General features: G+C 42.0%; 1 protein-coding gene across 11 annotated transcripts in view; it reads left to right on the top strand.

The window, feature by feature from the left end:
* Window positions 1-21,325, top strand: part of CELF2 (CUGBP Elav-like family member 2) — a 526,008-nt gene that overhangs the window by 320,991 nt on the left and 183,692 nt on the right. Inside the window, exon 3 of one of the 11 annotated variants that reach the window (XM_029237429.1) lies at window positions 13,413-13,444. The exons of the other annotated variants lie outside the window; for them this stretch is intronic. The gene's annotated coding sequence lies outside the window, so the exon portion shown is untranslated. The remainder of the gene's footprint in view (window positions 1-13,412; window positions 13,445-21,325) is intronic. 11 annotated transcript variants of the gene reach the window in all.

Raw genomic sequence — 21,325 nt, 5'->3', positions numbered from 1 at the left:
GTGTATATGTATTTGTAGTTATATACAGGGATCATCTTTTCAACTGTTTTCTGAAAAAAAAAAAAGGAAATGCTGGGGATGTGTATTAAAAAATTGTCTTTCCCTTGGTTAATTTTGGCTCCAGCTAATTAATATTCTTTGTACAGAGTTGTGTGAAAATCGGTGATGTTGATACACAAAATGGAATGTGTTAGTAAGAGAATGGAAGAAAATGGTCCTATCTCAGCACGCAGAGTGTCTTTGAGGTTTGATGAGTTTCGTGATGTGCCCATTGTTGGCAGTTAGCATGTTGCATTTCCCACGGCCTTCTAACCATCTGAACGTTTGCCTCCGCCATTTATTTCATACCCCAGGGAATGTTCTCTTCAGTATCAGTGCTCATTCATACTTTCAGCCATCTTTCCACAAACGCATACTTTATGCCAGCGTTGCTACGCCTCAGAGTTTTCCTAATGCTTAAACCATTAGGGGAACAAAACCGTCTCGTGAGGTAAGGAGGAGATAGGAGCCAGAACCGTCACATCCCTCTTCCCTCCTCACTCACCTGGAAGGTGTGTTTTCTTACACTGCTGCCCCTCTGCACTTTATTCTTCTAAGGCACTGATCTCTACTTTGTATTAAAAGTTGAGAGATCTGAAGTGTATTCAATATATACATATATATCTTCATATATATATATATATATATGAAGATATGTAACATATGTATTTGTATGAATGGCCTTGAGTTCTGAAGTGTAAATAATTTTCATATTTCTAACTAGATTACATATTTTGAGAGTGCAGTGTATTTTTTATTCTTTATTCCCCACAGCATTACTAGAATAATCTTATATGTTTATATATATACGCACTGCCTATGTGTATTTGTATACATGTATGCATTTGTATATGTGTATTTGTGTATGTGTATGTACTTGCATATGGGCATTTGTATTTGTAAATGCTGAACAAACAGTTGCTGGGTGAATGAGTATTACTGCAACCTAGTCTGTTTTTAATCCACTAAATGTCAGAGTTCCTTTTTTTCTGCTCTACCCTTTCACTGCTGGTTTACACAAACTAGAACTTGAAACTCAGAGCAAGGTGATCCATCCAATGTTAGAAATGTGACAAACCCATAAAACTGCATTTTAGCACATTGGCTTATTAACAGAGAGATAGTCAACAAACACCCAAGACGAACTCGGCCATCGTTACCTGTGTGTTGTGGTATTAAACCAAAAAATAATGTAAAATAAATGAAAATAACTTGCAATCAAATTGCAGTTCCACTGAAAACAATAAAACAGCTTGAAAGTTTGGATATTTGACTTCTTTGAAAACTTGGCAGGACATTCACTGAGTAATCAAGTTGGGTATAATGTTGACAAGATACCTTAGAAGCCCAAGGAAAAGAAGATAATTTTGAAGATCATGGTGCCCTTTAAGCATGTTCTGAAGGAAGCCAGCTCTCATTTGTTGAGTTTCATGGAGGATACGCTGTACCAAGAAGCATGGGAACCCCTGGGGCTCATTATGGACATTGTATACTTGGTCACTGAAGAAAAGAGTATCATGACATTTTTGTGGAACTTCTGCCCAATTTTAAGTTCTCAGATTCATCATCCCAGCTGAAAAGAGGTTCCTCTTAGCTGCCAGGGGTTATCATGCACCTAACAGACCTGTTCTGAAAGCTGACTTTGATGCCCAGTCTTCATAACTGGTTTGTAAAGTCCAAAAATATCAAATAACAACCAGCACAAATTTTGTGGATCAAGAATCTTTCGCCATTCTTGAGGCTCAGGCCCCCTCCCCTGCGTCATCTTCGTCCTGGGTTAATATGGACTCATGACATAGGATGAGATACTCTCAGCTATGTTGAGGTTGCGTAAAATGTTATAGATGGGCTACACTTTGCAGCAAGTTGTAGCTCAGTAGTCAGTTGGCCTTGGTGATTTTTTTCAGGGAAAAAGGAGTCTCCAGGCTGAAAGCAAGAAGATGATTTAAAGGATTGGTCCAACAATCTAGTTTTGTAGCTGGTTAGTCGAAAAAGCTGGCACTCTCAAAGCACTGGCTTTCTGTTAATTCATAGATAAAACTTGGAACAGATTTTGAGTAATATTTTGGATGGATATTGAATTTTACGTCTTGTATTCGTGGACAAAACTCTAATTTTTTAAAAAAGTAGACAACCTGTGGTTTTTCACACTTTTTTTTTTAACAGAAGGTATGGTTTATGTCCATGTGCAGATCTGTGTCCAGTTTAGTTATCCTCAGGTTATCCTGTTTTATCCAGGTCCCTTGCCTCTCTCCTTCCTGCTTTGTTTTTAAGAATTCACTGCCAGTTGGGCTTCCCTGGTGGCGCAGTGGTTGGGAGTCCGCCTGCCGATGCAGGGGACACGGGTTCGTGCCCCGGTCCGGGAAGATCCCACATGCCGTGGAGTGGCTGGGCCCGTGAGCCAGGGCCGCTGAGCCTGCGCGTCCGGAGCCTGTGCTCCGCAATGGGAGAGGCCACAACAGTGAGAGGCCCGCGTACCACAAAAAAAAAAAAAAAAATTTACTGCCAGTTAAATATGTCCATCATTGTGTAGTCAAGAACAAGGAAGAGAAAGGAAAGATGATCTACGTTACTTCTTGCAAAAGAGGTAATTGTTTCTGAAGATCTAATATTTAAAATAAGCTCCTAGGTAGAGTTTAATTATGGTTATCTTCTCTATTTGTACCAGTTTTTATAAGCAGGTTAAGCTTTTAAGAGGGCAAAGGAGTTATGCAAGAGGGTAGACTATCAAGGGAAGGAAATCTGGACGTACTTTCATCACAGTGAGGCTGAATTGGCTCAAGAGCACGGCCAAGGAAGGAAAACAAACCACCTTCATAATTCAGCAAATGTGGGCCATCCAGGTGCTATCTTAGAAACCCACCTGATCCTGAAGACTCACGGGAGTGTGTATTAAACAGTGACAGGGCCCAATGAAATTTTCTTTGTGTTATAAATTTTCAATTGCAGGAAGTTACAGCTCATTCAAGATCTAATATCCATAATCCAGGCTGACAGCAGCAAAGTCACTCCACCGGCAAAAGACTGAAATAGGAAGCGGTGCTAACTGCCTGCCTCGGAGGAAACGTGACACGGTCTCAGCTAGTCCCGTGTCCAGGGGGTGTCGTAGAACACAGGAGAACAGGGCCACCAAGGGGACCTTTAGGTCTTTGTGAGTCATGCATCCAAAATATTGGTCATCTGTACAGTGACATGTGCTTTGTTGAGGCACCAGCAGACTTTCTCAGCCTCATAACAAGACAGATGAGGTTTCTGAATAGTCTCAGAGGTGGTACTGGTGATTCCTTGTATCAGACGCTCACTATAACGAAGGTGGTGGCAGAAATGTTGGGCTCAATGTGAGTGATGAAAATACCGTTAATTAAGAAATGCTGTTATGTTTGAAAGTCTAAAACTGGAAGAAGCTTAAAGAAGACAGCTGGGCTACATGTGTGCTCTCTCCTAGAATTCCAGTGAGCTTTTCATCGTCAAGTAGGAAAGAAGGAAATGTAGAAGTCTAAGGAAGAAGGCGAGCACATCTCATTTCCCCTAAAGAGATCCTTGAGTGCACAAGGAACCGCGGAAGAAGAGGGCAGCCGGATAAAATAACAGGTTTTTGGAGCCTTGAATTGACAGAGGTCAAGAATTTAGATTTTTTTTAACTATCAGAATCTAGAAAGCTAGAGCCATCAAGTGCCCTTCATTCAAATATTGATCCCCTCATTCAAATACTGACCCACGATTCAAATGTTGACCTCTCTCATCATTGAAATACTGATTCTTTGATCTAGCAGCTTCTACTTTGGGACTAAGAAGAACAATAAAAATACAAGGTTCTTCGCGTTTCACAATTTAGAGGCCTGTCCAATGATGCTGTAATCAAAGGTGACAATACTGATCACTGTGAAAGGGAAGTCTTGTTCATATATGTACAAGATATAGAATATGTAATAAATGTCTGAACAAAAGAGCAAACGTCATATTCCTTAAAAATCAAAAGGGAAATAAGTGTGTTAGGCTACCCTAAGAGACATTTATATCACTACCATCCAGTATCATTAGCCCTGCTTTGTAGAGGAAATCTGAATCTCAAAAGGGCCAGGCAACTTCTGTGCTGATTATTTCCCACCCTGTAGCACCTCCTCACCTGTAGCACCTGCCCCACTTGTAACATCTGCCCCTCAGTTCGCTTTTGTCTTCACACAACCAGTGTCTTTTCCCCAAGGGTCCAGTAAAAGACACAGCCTCCTTACAGAAGAGGAGTAATTCCTTAGGGCTGAACCTGCAAAGGACTTTGAAATCTTTAAAGAACGCCCCCTCCCCAGGTTAGCAAGTGTTGAACAGAGGCTGAAAAATTCAATATTTGCACAACAAATCTTGTATTTTCACAGTTGCCTGTCACAATTAGTTTCTCTGTGTATTTTCTGGTTACAGTTGTATGTTACTGGATATTTTCCGAAGTGCACAGAATTACTAGCATAGCAATACTTGCATGTGTTTGGCTAAGGATGTCAGTTACCTGTCTAAAGAGAGCTGAATGCCAGTGTCCTCCCCTCTCTCCTGCCTGAATGAAGGGCATGTTGCAGTCAAGCCCAGCGTTGAAACCAAATGAAAAGGTGCTGCCCTGCAGGAGAGCTTTTGCCTCTGCCCTTTCCCAATGAGTGTACACGTACTGTTCAGAGAGCTGTGTGTACATCCCACAGATCTGCTTATTCATAGTAAAAAGGTGTGGTGGGTTTGCTCTTGGGCACTCTGGAAGCACCAGTGCCGAAGGAGCAGGTAGTCAAGTGTTGCCTCAAAAAAATGTGTCCCCTTGGGAACTGGAGGTCACCACAGGGAAGGCTTTCAGTAGAACTGGTTCTTACCTGACCGAAGGTGTGGGGCATTGGTTTGATTGGGCATCAGTGTGGGTCTCCCAAGTTCCCTTTCAGCATCTCTCATTCTCAGAGTCACCCACGGGTGAGCCGGTCCTCCATGCTACGGGCTGTATGCCTGCTTTGTTTAGACTTTCTAGATACCTGCTGAGGACTGACCAAGTGAACACTTGTTTCTAAGTTTCTGTGCTTCTGTTGGCAGTGGGATCTGAAAAGTAGAGCAGGAGGAGAGAATCAGGAACACATGGCTAACGTGTCCTTCCTCGGTGCCTCCACCCATGCAGAGAGAGTCCCCCTGGTGGGAGGAGGTGGGGAGATCTGGCCGCTTCCTTTTAAGTAATTGAAATAACTTTGGCCAGTGACTCCAGAGGATAGAACCCAAATCACAGTGCCTAGCGTCAGTGCTGTTGGAAATCTTAACATTCTCACGTGATTCTCAAATGCCAGTTCTTGCAGCTTCACAGACTTCTAATAGATTAGGCGTTTATATAGACTGATGCTCTGAGGGGTGGGTGACACCATGGGAAGACTGGAATCCCTGGTCCTGACTCCCATGCACTTTCCTACACCTACAACCAGTTGTGGTATAATGTGCTGTGATATTATTTTAAACATTCTCTTAACTTGAAATACTGCTTAACTTTTTTTCCCACAGTGCCCTTGCTGTCTCTGTGCTTGTTTCAAAATAATTTCTATACAGCTTCTATATTAACCTGTACACCTTTTTTTTTTTAAGCAATTTCTCCCTTCCCTGACATGTCTTTTTTGGGTACATGACATGAAGCAGTTTGGGTCAGGAGCTGGGACCAAGTGCATGGCTTGTACGTTATGTTTCTTTTGGTTTGTCAAAAAGAAAATAAAAACAAGGACTTATGTTGTAAAAGGCATTTCTTCTAATTTGACTCCACAATAGCTCACAACTTAGCAAACAGATTTTCTAAAATGAGAATTAATTTTATCAGTGCCCAAGAAATATGCTCCAAGAAAAACCCTGGCCTTTCCAAGAAATGTTAAAACATCCAGTCATCTTCTCCTCCATCTCAAGGGAAAATAGAACCTTAGGTCACAGAGCAAGGGGTGCTCTAAGCTGCTGTGTACTTCTAAATGTTCTCGTTTATCTTTCCTTTATAAAATTCATCATTATACTGCTCCCCTGAATTTTGGTAAAATAGCATGGGTTCCCCTGACCAAAGACCTTGTGCAGAAGTCCTGGCAGAAGCTGGATAATGTTGGTGCTTGTCTAAATTTGGTCTCAGGTTTCTAAGTACCAGCGTCCCTTGGGGCAGGGGTATGTAGATTCCGGGATCTCTCTCCAAGTCTATGGAATCAGACTCTCTGGGCATGGAGCCTGGTATTTTGCACTTTTACCAAGCTCTTGGGTGATTCTTAGCCCTTTGAGAACAACTAGATCCATTCAGCAAATATTCATTATGGTCTGTAACGTACCAGGCACCTCCTTAGATCCTGGGAATAGAAAGACGCTCAAAAACGGATGCGGAGCCTGAACGTGCTGCTTTATACTTGTTTAGAAATGTGACGCGGCCTTGGATGGTGAGGTTCAGAAAGATGCCTGAAAGCCTGGAGCTGACATGTTCAGTCAATCAGCCAATTAGCCAGTATTTATCCAGTTCCTAGGGGAAAGGCACTGTGCTGAGCACTTCAGGTGATGGAGAGTGTAACATGGTTTCCAGGCTTCCAGGAGCTTCCAGTCTGGTTGGGAGAACAGCATCTGAAAAGTTAAATAATAGGAGAGGAGTCGACTAATTCACTACTACAAGGAAACCATCATCTATTGCATGATTAATTTCTAAGTGAATGATACTAACAATAACTATTAATGTCTTAAGTGTCACTCTTTCTTTCCTCCAAGTTTCCTTCCATCTGGATTTTTCTCCATCGTGAGTCCATCCTACATCTAGAATCCCTTTTAGAAAAATTTAATGTATAATTAGATAGTCACTAAAAAACATTTCATACTGCACTGTAGAATGTTTGGGGTTTTTGAAACAGACTACCTCTGCTCAGATCATCCTGCTGATTTAAGATTTATCCAGCTATAAAGCAGAGGTTAATTACCTAATTATGTAGAGGTATACTCAGATAAAACAGACACTTTGTGATTCTCAAAATGCTACCTAGTTTGTGTATATATGTGTATATACATAGGCATGGCCTGTTTGTATGAGTGTGTATATATTTACTTATGTATATATTACACATAAACACATACGAAAAATCCAAGGAGATGGAAGACAGGCTTGGAAAATGTGTGATTCCAGAATACATTAACTCAACTGAAAGTTATGATATAGGAACTTTTTGATCATTTGAGGTATTAGAGATTGCTACGGGTTGGCTTCGCAGAGGAAACTGGAATATCCTCTCTTGAGAATTTTGAAAAGGCCAGTAGATTAGAGTGAGTTAGAAATGTTCTGTGTACTACTCTCCGATTAGCTCTCCTGGGATGGCCTTGCTGTGATTTAAGTACCCTGAATTTAAGGCACATTTGGGGGAGTTGGATGCTTATAAACCCCAGAGGGCAGAGGCTGTATCAGTGCAGTGGTTTAATACTTTTAGAGTCAAGATGGTTCTTGCCAGGCTCTCTCCCTTTTCTGTGTGGCCACGGGACTTAATTCTTAGGCTCAGTTTTCTCGTCTATACTTATCTAAGAGGGATATAGAAAATATTAAATAAGTTAATAGATGTTAAGCCCTCACCCGAAGGTCTGGCAAAAAATTAAGCTCTCGAGAAATATGAGCTCTGATTATTGTCATCATCGTTTATTGTTTGACAGAAGGATCCACTGTATATTTATTTATTTGCCTTTCTCTAAAAAAGTAAGACAAATTAGGTTCTACAAAATAACACACTGGCCTTTTTCAAGAACCAGTTCTACATGTATTTCAGCAGGTGGGAAAACTTTTTAAAATAAAATTATCCATGTTCTTTCAGTTATCCAGAATCTTGGAATTGTGGAGGCAAGCTTCAAATGTGTTTCCTTGTGATCTATACCCAAAGGAGGGTATGGCTTTCCAAATGCGTTATTTAGTAATGCATAGTGCATATACGCACCAGTATACCGTCCTCAATTTAGGATGATAAAAATAATTGGAACAAAGTTAGCAGAATGTGAAGCTGTCCTGAAGCAGAATGTAACAATTCCCATAAAAGAGGCCTGGCAATATCGACAGTAACGACGTTGGGATTTTCACTTCCCAGCAGCTGGGGTTTCTTCGAGCTGTTTACATGTGCAATATTAGAACATTGCTAAAAGATAAACGGAGACACAGGACGGAATCACCTTTGTCCTGAGGCTCAGGCTTGGGACCCAGAGGGGACCTGGCCATTCTGGATGACATTTCCCAGGTGGACCACCTGGAGCTGTCAACGAGCCAGGCCCAACTTTGAGCTGAAGCACAGGGAACTTCTGAGAAGTCGGGCGGTTAAAAGCCACGTGACTCTCACATGCTTGTCCTGTGTTTCTTCCTGGAGAGACTTTATTCACTCCACAGACACACGTTCCGAGAGCATAGAATGTTCAGGATTGTGCCGGGTGCGTGGTGGTTACCAAAATGAGCCTGACCCTCAGAGAATTTATAATCTAACAGAAAGCAGTAGCCTGAAGACATGCTCCCGGATTTCTGTTTTAAAAAGGTGTGGGCAGGTGTCGTCAACTGCCTTTGAATGTGTATCAAAACCTTGTCGTTTCTCTTTGGGGCATCAAGATACTAAAATGTGTTCAGACTATCCCTTGAGAAGCAGAGCTATGTTCTCCCTCCTAAACAGTCTGTAATGATTTAAGATGGAACCTTGGGCGCTGTGGTCAAGAAAGGCCATAAATTATCAAGTCTAAGTGAAAGGTAGTGCTTATCGTGTAACTCGAGCCTGGAACGTATATGAAGGCATTAAGTGCAATGGTATGTGACTGAACTGATGGGAATTAATGTGTAATTACTGTTTTTTACAGTATGGTTATAGTGATTACGGTCTATTTATTCTATTTTCCTTTGGAAATACAGTATAATGTAATTATAATTAATAACTCTAAAGATAGGCTCAATTACTTAAGTCATGAAAATGAATTACCGTCATCACATCGAGAATTTTTCAACCACCCCGTATAGAGTATCTACAGAAACAGTAATGCTTCTGAGAATATTACATGTAAAGAAACTGAAATGAATAAATGCTGAGTTTACACTGAAATCAGTACAGTTTTAAACAGTGAAAAAAATTATCAGAATTTTGTAGTTTGCTGTTATCTTTAAATCCTTTTAGATGTTTTGTGAATCTTCACCTTTTAGTTTTAACTATAAATTTTTAAATTATAGAAATTACATTTCCAGAAAGCTTGTCTTGGCAAAATGTAATTTAAAATAGTTTTAAAACCATGAGACAAGAAATCCAGGATTATTTTTGAACCATTAATCTACTTTTTGAGAAATATTTTTAAATGACTAAAAAACCTTTCATTAATATTAATGGCATCATGTTCTAAAAGGGGCCATATTAATGTTTCCTTATAAATATTTCAGTTACTCTTTAAGGATGAAACTTTCATGCAGATTATGTGATTTTTATGTAAAAATGAAGCCTACAGGGAAGAACTTCCGATCACCAAAGTTTGTAAGTTATTTCATTGCAGTTCATATGTATGTTTTCCCGTTATTATTCTGGTAGCTTCTTTAGGGTGCAGTGACTCCATGGGAGAGCTCAGAGAAATCCTGAGTCTTCTAGGTTACATAACCTATCAGATCTTTACCTTTTTCCTCTTTCCTCTTCTCTCTCCTCCCACCCCCCGTATCTAGTTCCTTATCCTGGAAATTTCATTCAAGTGCCTATCCTTTATCCCCCTTTTCCATCCCCAGCCTCCCAGATTAGGCCTCATGGTTCAATTATGTTTTATTCAACAAACCCCCTTTCAAGTCATACACACCAGTCAGTCAATGAATTCTTCCATTCTGCCTAATTACATCGCTTCCTCACCACCTTCAATTTCTCATCAGCGTTCTTTTTTAGGAGGTTAAAGTCAGACATGGCTTCTTGGGATTTTACCTAAAGTAGAAATAAAAACAGACATTTCCAGTTTTTATAGGGCGGTGAGCCTAACTATTGATATTTTGGAAAACAGCCTCACAGCTTAATCAATTAATCAAAAATGCTGAACAGTAACTAAACTTGGCTTAAAAGAAATCTAGTCGGTAGGTTTTCACTCTTCCCCAGTTGTAGGAACCCAAAAGGTCAGGAATCACATTTTTATGTTTTAGAATTCTTCTTCTGATGAGGGTCCGCTTTCTGCTACCAAGTACGCGTCTCCATGAAATACTGCAGACGTGGAATAGTCTTCCCTTCTACCCCTGTCTACCGTTTAGCCTCAGACAGGTCTCTTCAGTGGTTATATTCACTTTGACGAGATGCATTTCATTGTATGAGAACATAACATATTTTTAATCCTTTTTTATTATTATTTTTGGCTTCATTGGGTCTTCGTTGCTGCGTGTGGGCTTTCTCCAGTTGCGGTGAGCGGGGGTTACTCTTTGTTGCGGTGCGCGGGCTTCTCATTACGGTGGCTTTTCTTGTTGCAGAGCATGGGCTTTAGGCATGTGGGCTCAGTAGCTGTGGCACGTGGGCTCAGTAGCTGTGGCTTGCGGGCTCTAGAGCGCAGGCTCGGTAGTTGTGGCGCACAGGCTTAGTTGCTCCGCGGCATGTGGGATCTTCCCGGACCAGGGATTGAACCCGTGTCCCCCGCATTGGCGGGCGGATTCTCAACCACTGCACTACCAAGGAAGTCCCATATTTTTAATCTTAAGCAATATTTTGATATGTTGCAAAAATGTACAAAATACTCAGTTCTTCTGTCACGTAGATGTAGCTCTTTGACATCTAATGTCTTTGCATGTGTTAAATTATAATAATTTTCTGGAATAATACCCATCGCTTATTTCCATTAAAAACAGAGTTGCTAACTTTATGTTTTTTAAATTCATCCACAGTCATTCATTCAGTACAAAACTGTCTGCCCTTGCCCTGTGCCAGGCACTGTGCTGAGCTCTGGGAATGCAAATCTGAGGGCCTGATCCCTTTGTCAGGCAGCTACCTACCCTTGTATGTGGCCGTGTATGTGGTGTGTGGCACTGCGCACACTGCTTCCTAACCTGTTCAGGAGCCTAGGGACTGGAGTAGGAAAGAGGAGTTCTCTGAGGAGTGTGTCAAAGGCAAATAGGATTTGGCCGAATGAATGGAGCTGGAGGACAGTGGAAGAATGAGTTTGGTCTGTATGGGACCAGCAGCTCTGTAGCAGACTTTGAGGGGCAGAGTGGTGAAAGAAAGGCTCTGGAATTAGCCACAGACTAGCTCCTAAAAAGCCTTGATCTTCCCCAAAAGTTTGGAGATTATCTAAAAGAGCTGGAGCAACAAAGGCAGATTCACATCCTTAAAAGATCCCTTTGGGAACCAAGTGGTGAATGAATGACTGCGTCCAGACTAGACAGCCCTGGAGTGGGAGGGCGTACAGAGCAATGGGCCTTGGTTTCTCAGGCCCTTTGCTGTTGACTTTGAAGTGCAAAATAGTTAATAATTGCATATTTATTTAGATCCCGATGTGCCCCCATAGATGAAGTTGAGAATCCAAAGATCTGTTGGACCTGGATCCTGCCCTCAAGACACTTAGAGTCAAATCAGAAAGATGATCACATAATGTATGGTACAGAGTGTTTTAATCGTTTGCAGAGGACTGTCACATTCAGTATGTCTTTTGAGACTTGAAACAACTGTGATCTGTCACATGATTACAGACAACATTTCATTAGTGAAAGGCTGTACCCTAGATTTCTCCATGTCTTGTGGGCCTATTTAGAAGCAGTGGAGCTCCAACTCCAACCAGTACCTTTGGCCCCATAGCTTGTGGTCTTGCCACTATACTGGACTGTATAAATAATAAATATCCAATAATTAGGTAACTATATAAGATGAAAATATATGGGATACATAAATTGTGATTATTCATCAGATGGCTTATATAGACAAAAACTATGTGGTGAGTTTGGAGAAGAATTAATTATTGTGTGTCCTTTTTTTTTTTTTTTTGCGGTACGCGGGCCTCTCACTGTTGTAGCTCTCCCGTTGCGGAGCACAGGCTCCGGGCCCGCAGGCTCAGCGGCCATGGCTCACGGGCCCAGCTGCTCCACGGCATGTGGGATCCTCCCGGACCGGGGCACTAACCCGTGTCCCCTGCATCGGCAGGCGGATGCTCAACCGCTGCGCCACCAGGGAAGCCCTATTGTGTGTCTTGAATGGTAATGCTTCTTGATGGAGTAGGAAGCTAATTCTGGGCTACAGAAGTGAATGATGAAAGGAGCAGAGGCAGATGATGGGATAGAAAAGTTTGTGCCTGAGGGTTCTTGTAGGGGAAATAGGGAAAGAACTGGAATTTTCAGTTGGATCCAATGGTGAAGAATTTGAATGTCAAGATTAAAAGTATATGGGCTCTCCCTGAGAGAGTGGTGACCTCAGGGGCTTATAAACACATAAGTAGGAAAAAAGAACTTGGCAGTGGTGCGTGGAATGAATGGGCAGGTGAGATGGAAGGTCAGTTCGTTTAGGAAGAGATTACAGTAAAGCCAAGGCATGTCCTCCCTCTCCTGGGAGAACTTCCTTCCACCTGCTTCTTTATTTCTTCTTTTCTGTCTCGTGTTTCTTCTATTCTGTCTCATGTGCCTCTAATTGTCACACATGCATTCCACGTTTCTTCCGTATTTAAGTTGATAAAGATATTTCCCTTAGCCTGCCGATTCCTAAGGTGGTTCTGTCACTTTTTTGTAATCCTAACATCGAGTTCAATAAACTATTTTGATGCTTTTTAGTAATTATGATTCCAGTATAGAGTTACATTTTATTGAATTTCACTTTATTGCACTTTGCAGATAATGCATTCTTTTTTAGAAATTGAAGATTTGTGGCAACCCTGTGTTGTCAGACGACAGTTAGCATTTTTTTAGCAATACATTATTTTTACTTAAGGTATGAACATTGTTTTCTTAAATAAATTTATTTATTAATTTATTTATGGCTGTGTTAGGTCTTCGTTGCTGTGCGCGGTCCTTCTCTAGTTGCGGTGAGTGGGGGCTACTCTTCGCTGCTGTGTGCGGGCTTCTCGTTGTCGTGGCTTCTCTTGTTGCAGAGCACAGGCTCTAGGCGCGCAGGCTTCAGTATTTGTGGCACTTGGGCTCGGTAGTTGTGGCTTGCGGGCTCTAGAGTGCAGGCTCAGTAGTTGTGGTGCACGGGCTTAGTTGCTCCGCGTCATGTGGGATCTTCCCGGACCAGGGCTCGAACCTGTGTCTCCTGCATTGGCAGGCAGATTCTTAACCACTGCGCCACCAGGGAAGCCCTGAACGTTGTTTTTTAGGACATAATTGCACACTCAATAGACTAACAGATGTATTGTGAACATAACTTTTATATGCACTGGGAAACCAAAAAATGTGTGCCACTCGCTTTACTGCAGTATTCACTTTATTGCAGGGGTCTGGAACCCAACTGCAGTTATCGCTGAGGTGAGCCTGTGTCCTGAAATTTTCAAACCCTTGAAGTGCTAGGTTCTTGGAAGGAAGCACATTCACATCTCTCCAGGTCCTGGGGACCCTACCACTGCAGCTTGAGGTCTCAATTCTTTTTCCTTTCTCTTCACGTTACCTGTTGGCCTGGCTGACTTACCCTCCAGCCAGGTAATTCTTGCCCTTACTGTGTTGCTACCTCCATCAGCACGTAGGATATCTGCGTTTGGAATGATTTTCACCCCAGATGAATCAGTTGGAAGTTTTCTAATATGCATGCCGCTTTTTTTTCTCTTCTTCCCTTATTTCTCATCTGTTGCACCCCTCACATTGGTTACCTTAGCCCCGTGAATACCCGGCAGTATTTCATGCTGTTTATTCCCGAGTTCAAAACCCCCATCTAAGGCACCAGTCTAGGTCTTCCCTTAATCTTTTCAGTGCTTTGCCGAACATCTCTTTATATTTGGAAATCTCTAGAAATAGCTTTGCATATATGGTCATCTTTTTTTTTTTTTTTTTTGTGGTACGCGTGCCCCTCACTGTTGTGGCCTCTCCCATTGCGGAGCACAGGCTCCGGACGCGCAGGCTCAGCGGCCATGGCTTACGGCCGTTCCGTGGCATGTGGGATCTTCCCGGACCAGGGCACAAACCCATGTCCCCTGCATCGGCAGGCGGACTCTCAACCACTGCGCCACCAGGGAAGCTCTGTGGTCATCTTTTATTCAACTATATTTCTCTTTGAAGGTTACCTCCGACTTAAAAACAAAATCAGAGTGGGGGTGGAATGTCTTTACATTATTCTTCAAAAAAGGGAAACTATTCAATAAAATGCACAGACATGCAGGAGTCAGCTCTTTGAATACTACAGTATAGTCACGGCACCGCCATACGCCAGTGGCATCCCTGTATGGACCAGGAGAGCTACTTACAGCATTTCCAGTGTTAATGCCCAGCTACGTGTAACATTTTCATTTTCAGGTTCACTCTCTAGGCGTCTGGTTGGTGTGCTTCATATGGGCATTATCTCGTGAAAATGCCACATTTCCTGATATTGGAACAAAGTTTCAGTGTAATTGCCTCTGAAAGACAGTCTCAGCTCTGCGTTTACAGCTCAGTACCTTGCTTGTCTGTGGCAAGGTCGGAAAGGCTACAGGCATGTTAAGAGAAGAAGAAAAAACATCTGTCCCCCAGGCTCATAGTGATTTGTGTATTTGGACAAGGAGGCAAAATGTCCAACTTATAGTTTGTTGTTGCTTTAATAGATTTAGCTGTGGGATGTCATCTGCTCAGGACAGAGCAGAGTGCTATGTGCAGAGTGTTTACTCTTTGGCTCCACAGATGGGCAGTATGTAGTTTCCGGTAGAATCATCCTGCTTGTTTTACTTTGTTCTCCAGACTCCTTTGTTAGTTTCATCTTGAGCAAGCAATTTACAAAGGAAAGAAACTTGAGGAACAAATTTACAGAAACGTTGATTGATTTTCTTTTTTTTTTTTCTTAGAGCATCTTCTCAAAGCTCTCTAACTGTGCTGATTGCGGGGGCGGGGAGTTGAAAATACACTACACACCAAGGCTCCCTTGTTGATTTCTGTGTTGAAGCCAAGGCAGCTTGATAGAACTTGAATTTGACTAAATCCAGCCACTTAGCATAACTGTCTGCATCCCCATCCCCACAGTGCAGTAGCCCAAGGTAATCTGCTTGTCAGGCACTTTCCTTTATGATCCCAGCAAGTCCCACATTCTGGAAGCAAATGTTGTATTTACCATAATCCACGAAAAGAAAAAAGCCCAGGCTAAAAATACGAAACAGAACAAATGTAAAACATTGCTGCCACTCCAGTCCTGTAATTGGTCCATAAATGAGTCTCCGGCATCTGTGTGGCAGAGATACTTTTATGTATCATTGAAAGAGCTGTCTGTGCTTCAGATAGGTTTGTGAGGGCATCAGGATGCATAAGCGGCTCTGCAACACATTTTGTGCTGACCAAGCAAAGAGTGGCAAGTTGTACATAGGACTCCCATGTTTGCAAACGCTGTTGCCTAGTGAGTGATTACATTTAATATGAGAATCAGGTAGAATTGTTCACCCAGAACCAATTGGTGGGGTGGAGATATTAAAGGCTTGAATTGCTTGGGGAAATCTGTATTCTCAAATCAGTTACTGAAGAAGGGTGGGGATGCTGAGGCAGGAAGTAGAGAGAGGAAGTGAGCTGTGGAGAGATGCACGGTGACTGCAGAGAGAGGGTGGTAAACAGCGATCTCCCTTTAACCTAAAAGTGGAACAGCCACAGCTAAGCCAAGTAGAAAATCCAGGCAGGCCTCTATATAGTAAAAAGAAGTTGTTATTTTTCTTTCTTTAGCATCTTTGTCGATATTAGTTAAGTTATACTTAGCATTCTGGGTGCTTGGGGTGTCATGGTTCTTATATACTGCTATTTACCCTGTATGAGAAACACTTATTCTTTATTTATGCATTTTTACATTTTCCAGATATTACTTAAAAAAATCAAAGAACAATGAGAAGGCACCTACACTCTTTCCACGCGTGGTTTAACATTTAAAACAGCTCACTTAATCCTCACAACAGCACACAGGCCTCGTTGCATTCATTCTCTAGCTGAAGGACTTGGGTAACTTGCCCAGCTAGAAGCCTGCAGAGCTGGGATTTGAACTTGAGCCTGGCTATCATCAAACCCTCCCTCTTTTCCATTGATTACACTTCCTAGAAATGTTTTGTAGTATCTTGTAGGCACTCAGGAAAACAATCAATTATGAATGAATGAATCATTCAGATAATGGTACCTTAGTAAGTAGTGTTTTACATGCATTCATAGGGAGGAAACATTTTTGTTACAATCTAAACACGGAACTTGGTTTGTTTTCCCTTTCCAATTTATTATTATCCCTGTGTGGCCTGTGCATCCATCAGGCCACGAATGCATCCTTAGCTGGCCGAGGGAAATGACACACAGAGTGGATGGGAGAAGAGTGTCTGGCTCTGTGCACCACATTCCGTTAGTCCTCGCCGGCCAAGTATTCATGTGCTCTGTCTGTCCCTGGATGGTTGCTCTTCACGTTCCTGAAGGAAGGAATCTTTTCTATCATTGACTAGGTCTTTTTAGGATTCTTTTCCTTCTGAGGCCAGAGGCACCTGATTCTCCATGTCAGTAGATAACTCATCTCCCTTTTACAGTCCACAGCCGCAACCCAGAGTGTGTTGATCCATATAGTATTATCTTTTCCTGATCTCCCTGACATCGCTTAGGTGGAAAAAATAAAGCAGTTAACAGCCAGCCCAGGGCCATGGCAATGAAGTCAGACCTAGATTGGATGTGTTTATTTAAAAGGAAAAGGTGGACCCACAATGGTAAATGTAGCTTTACAATTAGTATTCAGTTTTACAAAATGGTATTTCAGATTTATTAATGCCTTAATAAATGTTACTAAAAGTCATTAGAGTTTAAGGTCAGTACCTGAACTAAGAGACAGATTACTGTATTCTAGTTGTTTATCCCATCCATCCATCCCTCCATCCATCCCTCCATCCATCCTTCCATCCATCCCTCTATCCATGCATCCACTGCAGATTCCTTGTATGCGCCAGGCTCATTGCTTAAGCACAGAGATGCTCTAGGGTGATGACCATAGGAATGAACAGGAGGTGATGGATTCAAGTGAAACTAGTGCTTGAGACTTTCAGGTTTTTGCTTTTGTGAAGGAATGATACCTTGGGGAGAGGAATCGCAACTTTTCATTTGCTCTTAGTGAGGAATCATCACGATGCCAGCAGTAGTGGTACCGACAGAAAACTGTTGGCTGGCCAAGTCAGAAAGGTCGCAGTTTAGTTGATTGCTGAATGTTTAAAGAGCTCTCGTTTTGAGATTGTTAGCTTCAGAGGCAAAAGTAATTAAAAACCAATGCTACTTCCCTCCTTTTTTGTTTCTTTTAATATGATGGGCCCCAAGAGCTTCTGTAGTCATTAAAAAATAAAAGGCTCGTGCAAAGCTTGTCCCCATAAGCCTTTTTTGAGTGTGGCCCCTGTGCATACAAATCAGGATGCCTGTTAATTAAGTAGGGTAAGCCTGTTAGAACGATTGAGCTCGGTGCTTCGTAATCACATGGCAAGAAACGTGAGGAAGTGCATTTCTCTTGCGTGGAGTGTGACTCTTAAGTTACAGAAACATATATAATCACTGTTTGCTGATTTTATTAGGAGGAAATTGCTCTGATTGTCCTTATCTCCATGGCATAGCTGGAGAGTTCAAGTGACTGCGTCACTTGAAAATTTATTTTTATGAACACCTGACCACAGTGTGTAAAACTGCCATGTAGAGTCGTGCCCGGTGTCACACGTGGGGAGATGTCCTTCCTCCCAGCCGGAGAGTGGTCACGGTGGCAACCTAGTGCCTTCTTTTCCTGTCGAGAGCCACACATCAGAAGGACAATTGGCCTGACAGTGTCAGAAATAGTGTACAGGTGTTAGGTTCAAATAAATTTTACATTAAAGGAGGACTAGAGCTTAGCACCGTGGGAGGTGCCAAAAAACACCTGTTCTTGTTTATTTGCATAAGTTAAGCAGCAGTGAGACTGGACCTGGTATGGCAAGGACTTGGTTTATTGAGAGACTCCAGTGCTTTTCCTAATTGTTCATTGAGATCCCTTGTATTAAAACTAATAGAGGGAAAGGTATTCCCACCATCCCCAAGTCGATATTTTTAGCATCAAAGAGAACCCTATACCGTGATGCGTCGTGCTTCATTCAGATTTTGCCAAAGGTGGTCCTGGAACTCATTTACATAGCATAGAACAGATGGAGTTGCTTTTGCTGACTGGTTAGAATAGGCAACGTATAAATATTAGAAGAGAATTTTGCCCAATCTGCTTCTTTCTCCTGTCTTTAACCAACAGAAATATAGGGCTGTAAATAGTTGAAGCTGAGACTCATCTAGCAGAAGAGACATACATGAATTTTAATAAGAGTCTAGGACAATTGATACTCTGGCTGGGTGGCAAAATGGTACACTGTTGATGTCTTGGGTCAGAATAACATTGTGTCCTTTCTGATTCCTGAGATGCTTGGCTTCCTAAAATGGCCATCTTTATTTAGATTAAGGACCCATTTAGAGTAGTTTTAATAACGTATGGTTTCACACATAAGTGATTCCATAGTTTATTTCACCCTTAATCTCTGTCAGGGTTTTGAATGTTGGTGTTAATTAAGAAAAGGGAAAAAAAGGCAGTATCTCCCTCCAGTCAGTGAAGCCAGTTGCCCTTGCTGTTAGCAATTGTTGTCTTAAAAACAACCCCCAAAACAGCCCTAGTAACCTGTCAATAATAATGACCAGTTAGTAAGTCAAAAACTGGCTTAGTAAATCTTACCATTCCCGGTTCACAGGTGAACTGACTCCTAGCTAGAACCCATTTATCACGAGTGACCCATTGACCAGAGGGAACCTTCTGCTGATTTCCAGTCCCTCCCACCCACAGCTAAATTATTAACCTGCATATTAAGGAGATTGCCTGCGTCTTCATCAGCTGGTGAGGCTTGACTTTCCCACACAGCTGAACCCACAGATCTTGAGGTTTTGGGGCACCTAGATGAAAATGCCCCGAGAACAAATTCTTTCTAAATACAGTACACATGAAGATGAGCCCCGTGGCCAGACGAGGTGGGATTTCCAGATGCAGTGTCTGAAATGAACACCAAGGGTTTGGACTTTCTCAGTGTGGCTTCAGGACACCTCTGGCATTCCTATTATTTCTGGATCTTTCCATGCTCTGCGCTCACAGTCCCTGTGTGAGGGGTGGAACGTTGCCAAGCTGCCCACTGACGTCACGATGCTTTGGGTTGCTAATGAAACCTCTGTGTGGAAGCCTCAAAAACAAGCTGCTGTCACAGCATGTGTGGGGTTGTAGGTACGTAATTAGGAAGTTTCCTCATCATCTTGCCCCCCACCCCCCGCCATATGAATACCTTCCGTCCTAAGGTGTCCATTCACTCAGGTGTATACTGTCTAGTCAGCGGATTTCCAGACAATTGCCTTTCTCCTGTTCACATTCACAAGACTGTGTGCACACGAAACCTCACACAGTTCTGTTTCCCAGGAGAAATGTGATTTCCAGAATTGGTACCTTATGACCCAGGGAGGGGAGCTAAAATTGTTTTCAGAGCCATTTGGGTGGTGATTTTTAATATTTTTGTATCTTCCTGCCCTTGATGCATTTTTGGGTTTCAGTATCGGTAGTGTTTCTATTTTGTTGTCGGTTTCAGTAAGATAAGACATAAATCTTTCCAAGTAGTCTTGCTTTCCCTCATTCTGCCTTATAGAAACAAACCAACCAACAGATCGTGATTTTCAAAGTAAGCATGGAGCTAAAAGCAAGATCCCAGGTATCACACCTTCCATGGTTCTCATCTTTATTGTTGGGCACAGTTACTAACTCCGTGCATGTTTCCAGCATAGTAAAGTGTGTCCATTTTCATATGAACATGAACCCTGTCAATCCAGGTCCTAGAGGAACTTACTGTCCATTCTGCATTGTTGGAAAGGCTTCTTTCATGGTCATATTTTAATGATTCCATTGATACAGGAATTCCTCTTCAATTTAATTGGATTTGATTGCCTTATGCCATTGTCTAACAAGCATACAACCCTAGAATCTAAAAGATACTTTTCAAATCATGGTTGCCTTGCAGATCAGCCGAAGCTGAGCTGCCTATATGTAGTCAAACCTCGCAACATTCAACAACAACAAGAAAAACCTAGGTAGCAATTTGTTTTCGGCTTTCAGTTCTGAACTCCCTTTTAAAGCCGTGCCACACTCGAATTATCATCTCCTATTTATTTCCCACGTATATAATGTCCTTCTCCTCAAGGAGTCTATTTAGCAAATATTGTCAATTCTGGAAAATTATGATTGTAATTTTGGTTGCCCCAGTTTAGAGCTGTCATTTTAAAATTGAAGAACTATTGTGATATGCTTTGTGTTGCTGTTATTAAAGATAACAGTAATTATTTCAACAATTAAAAAACACCCACAGTGATCATTGTAGGTGACTTTTCAGCTTCTCTCTTTGACTCCCCAAGACCTTACAAGAGTGATGTGAAGTTGTGCAACGTTTTTCCAGGGGGAAAAGTAAATGAGGAGTCCTAATCATGAACTCTGACAGGGTAAAAGGATATTTAACTAATGAGACGAAGGCATGCTGTTTATAATCTCTGTCTCCTTGACCATGGATGTTTCCTCACCCGGTTTTTAGTAACATAGTATTAGGAGTTGATTTACAACTGAAAAGTTATCGATCTCAAGTCCCACAGTCCCAGTTGAGTTATAAAATTTAAACCTCATGACTCTTCCTGTATATCCCCTGGATTCAGAGGACCACTTTGGCCCTATTAAAGAATTATGTTGCTAGTGTTTTGGGTTTTGTGTGCTCTTGAATTGTTTCTCCTTTCATATCTTTTCATGTCATGGGTGGGATAACAGGAAGAGAAACCAGGGAGTATGAGAGTACGTCACAGTATTATAGAGATTTGTTGTTGTGGTTGATAGTTTTTGGCTTGTTTTGCATTATTTTGCCTTGAGGTAAGGATACATTAATTCCTTGCAGTGGAGTGAGGTAGTGAGGCTTCTGAGCTCTGGAATCCTCTGTCAGCTTTACCACTCCTGCAGATGTACCATGACGGATGCCCGGGGGACACTGTGTATGGGACCCCTGACTCAGAGAACCAGCTTGGCCACAAGAGAGCTGAAAGATCTTAGTGCCTTATGAGCTAAGCCTTAACCTAAAAGGAGGCCGGAGGCTGTTTTTTCTGGACCAAACCCTGACTTGAATCCTTGGGTCTTCACATCTTCATGGTGAATTCAGTTAGGGAGGAAAG

Source organism: Monodon monoceros, unplaced genomic scaffold, assembly GCF_005190385.1.
Source record: "Monodon monoceros isolate NGI ecotype Baffin Bay Population unplaced genomic scaffold, NGI_Narwhal_1 Super_Scaffold_21, whole genome shotgun sequence".
In the NCBI taxonomy this organism is placed as follows: Eukaryota; Metazoa; Chordata; class Mammalia; order Artiodactyla; family Monodontidae; genus Monodon; species Monodon monoceros.
Note: the sequence above shows the minus strand (reverse complement) of the source record. Positions and strands in the feature narration are given on the sequence as shown.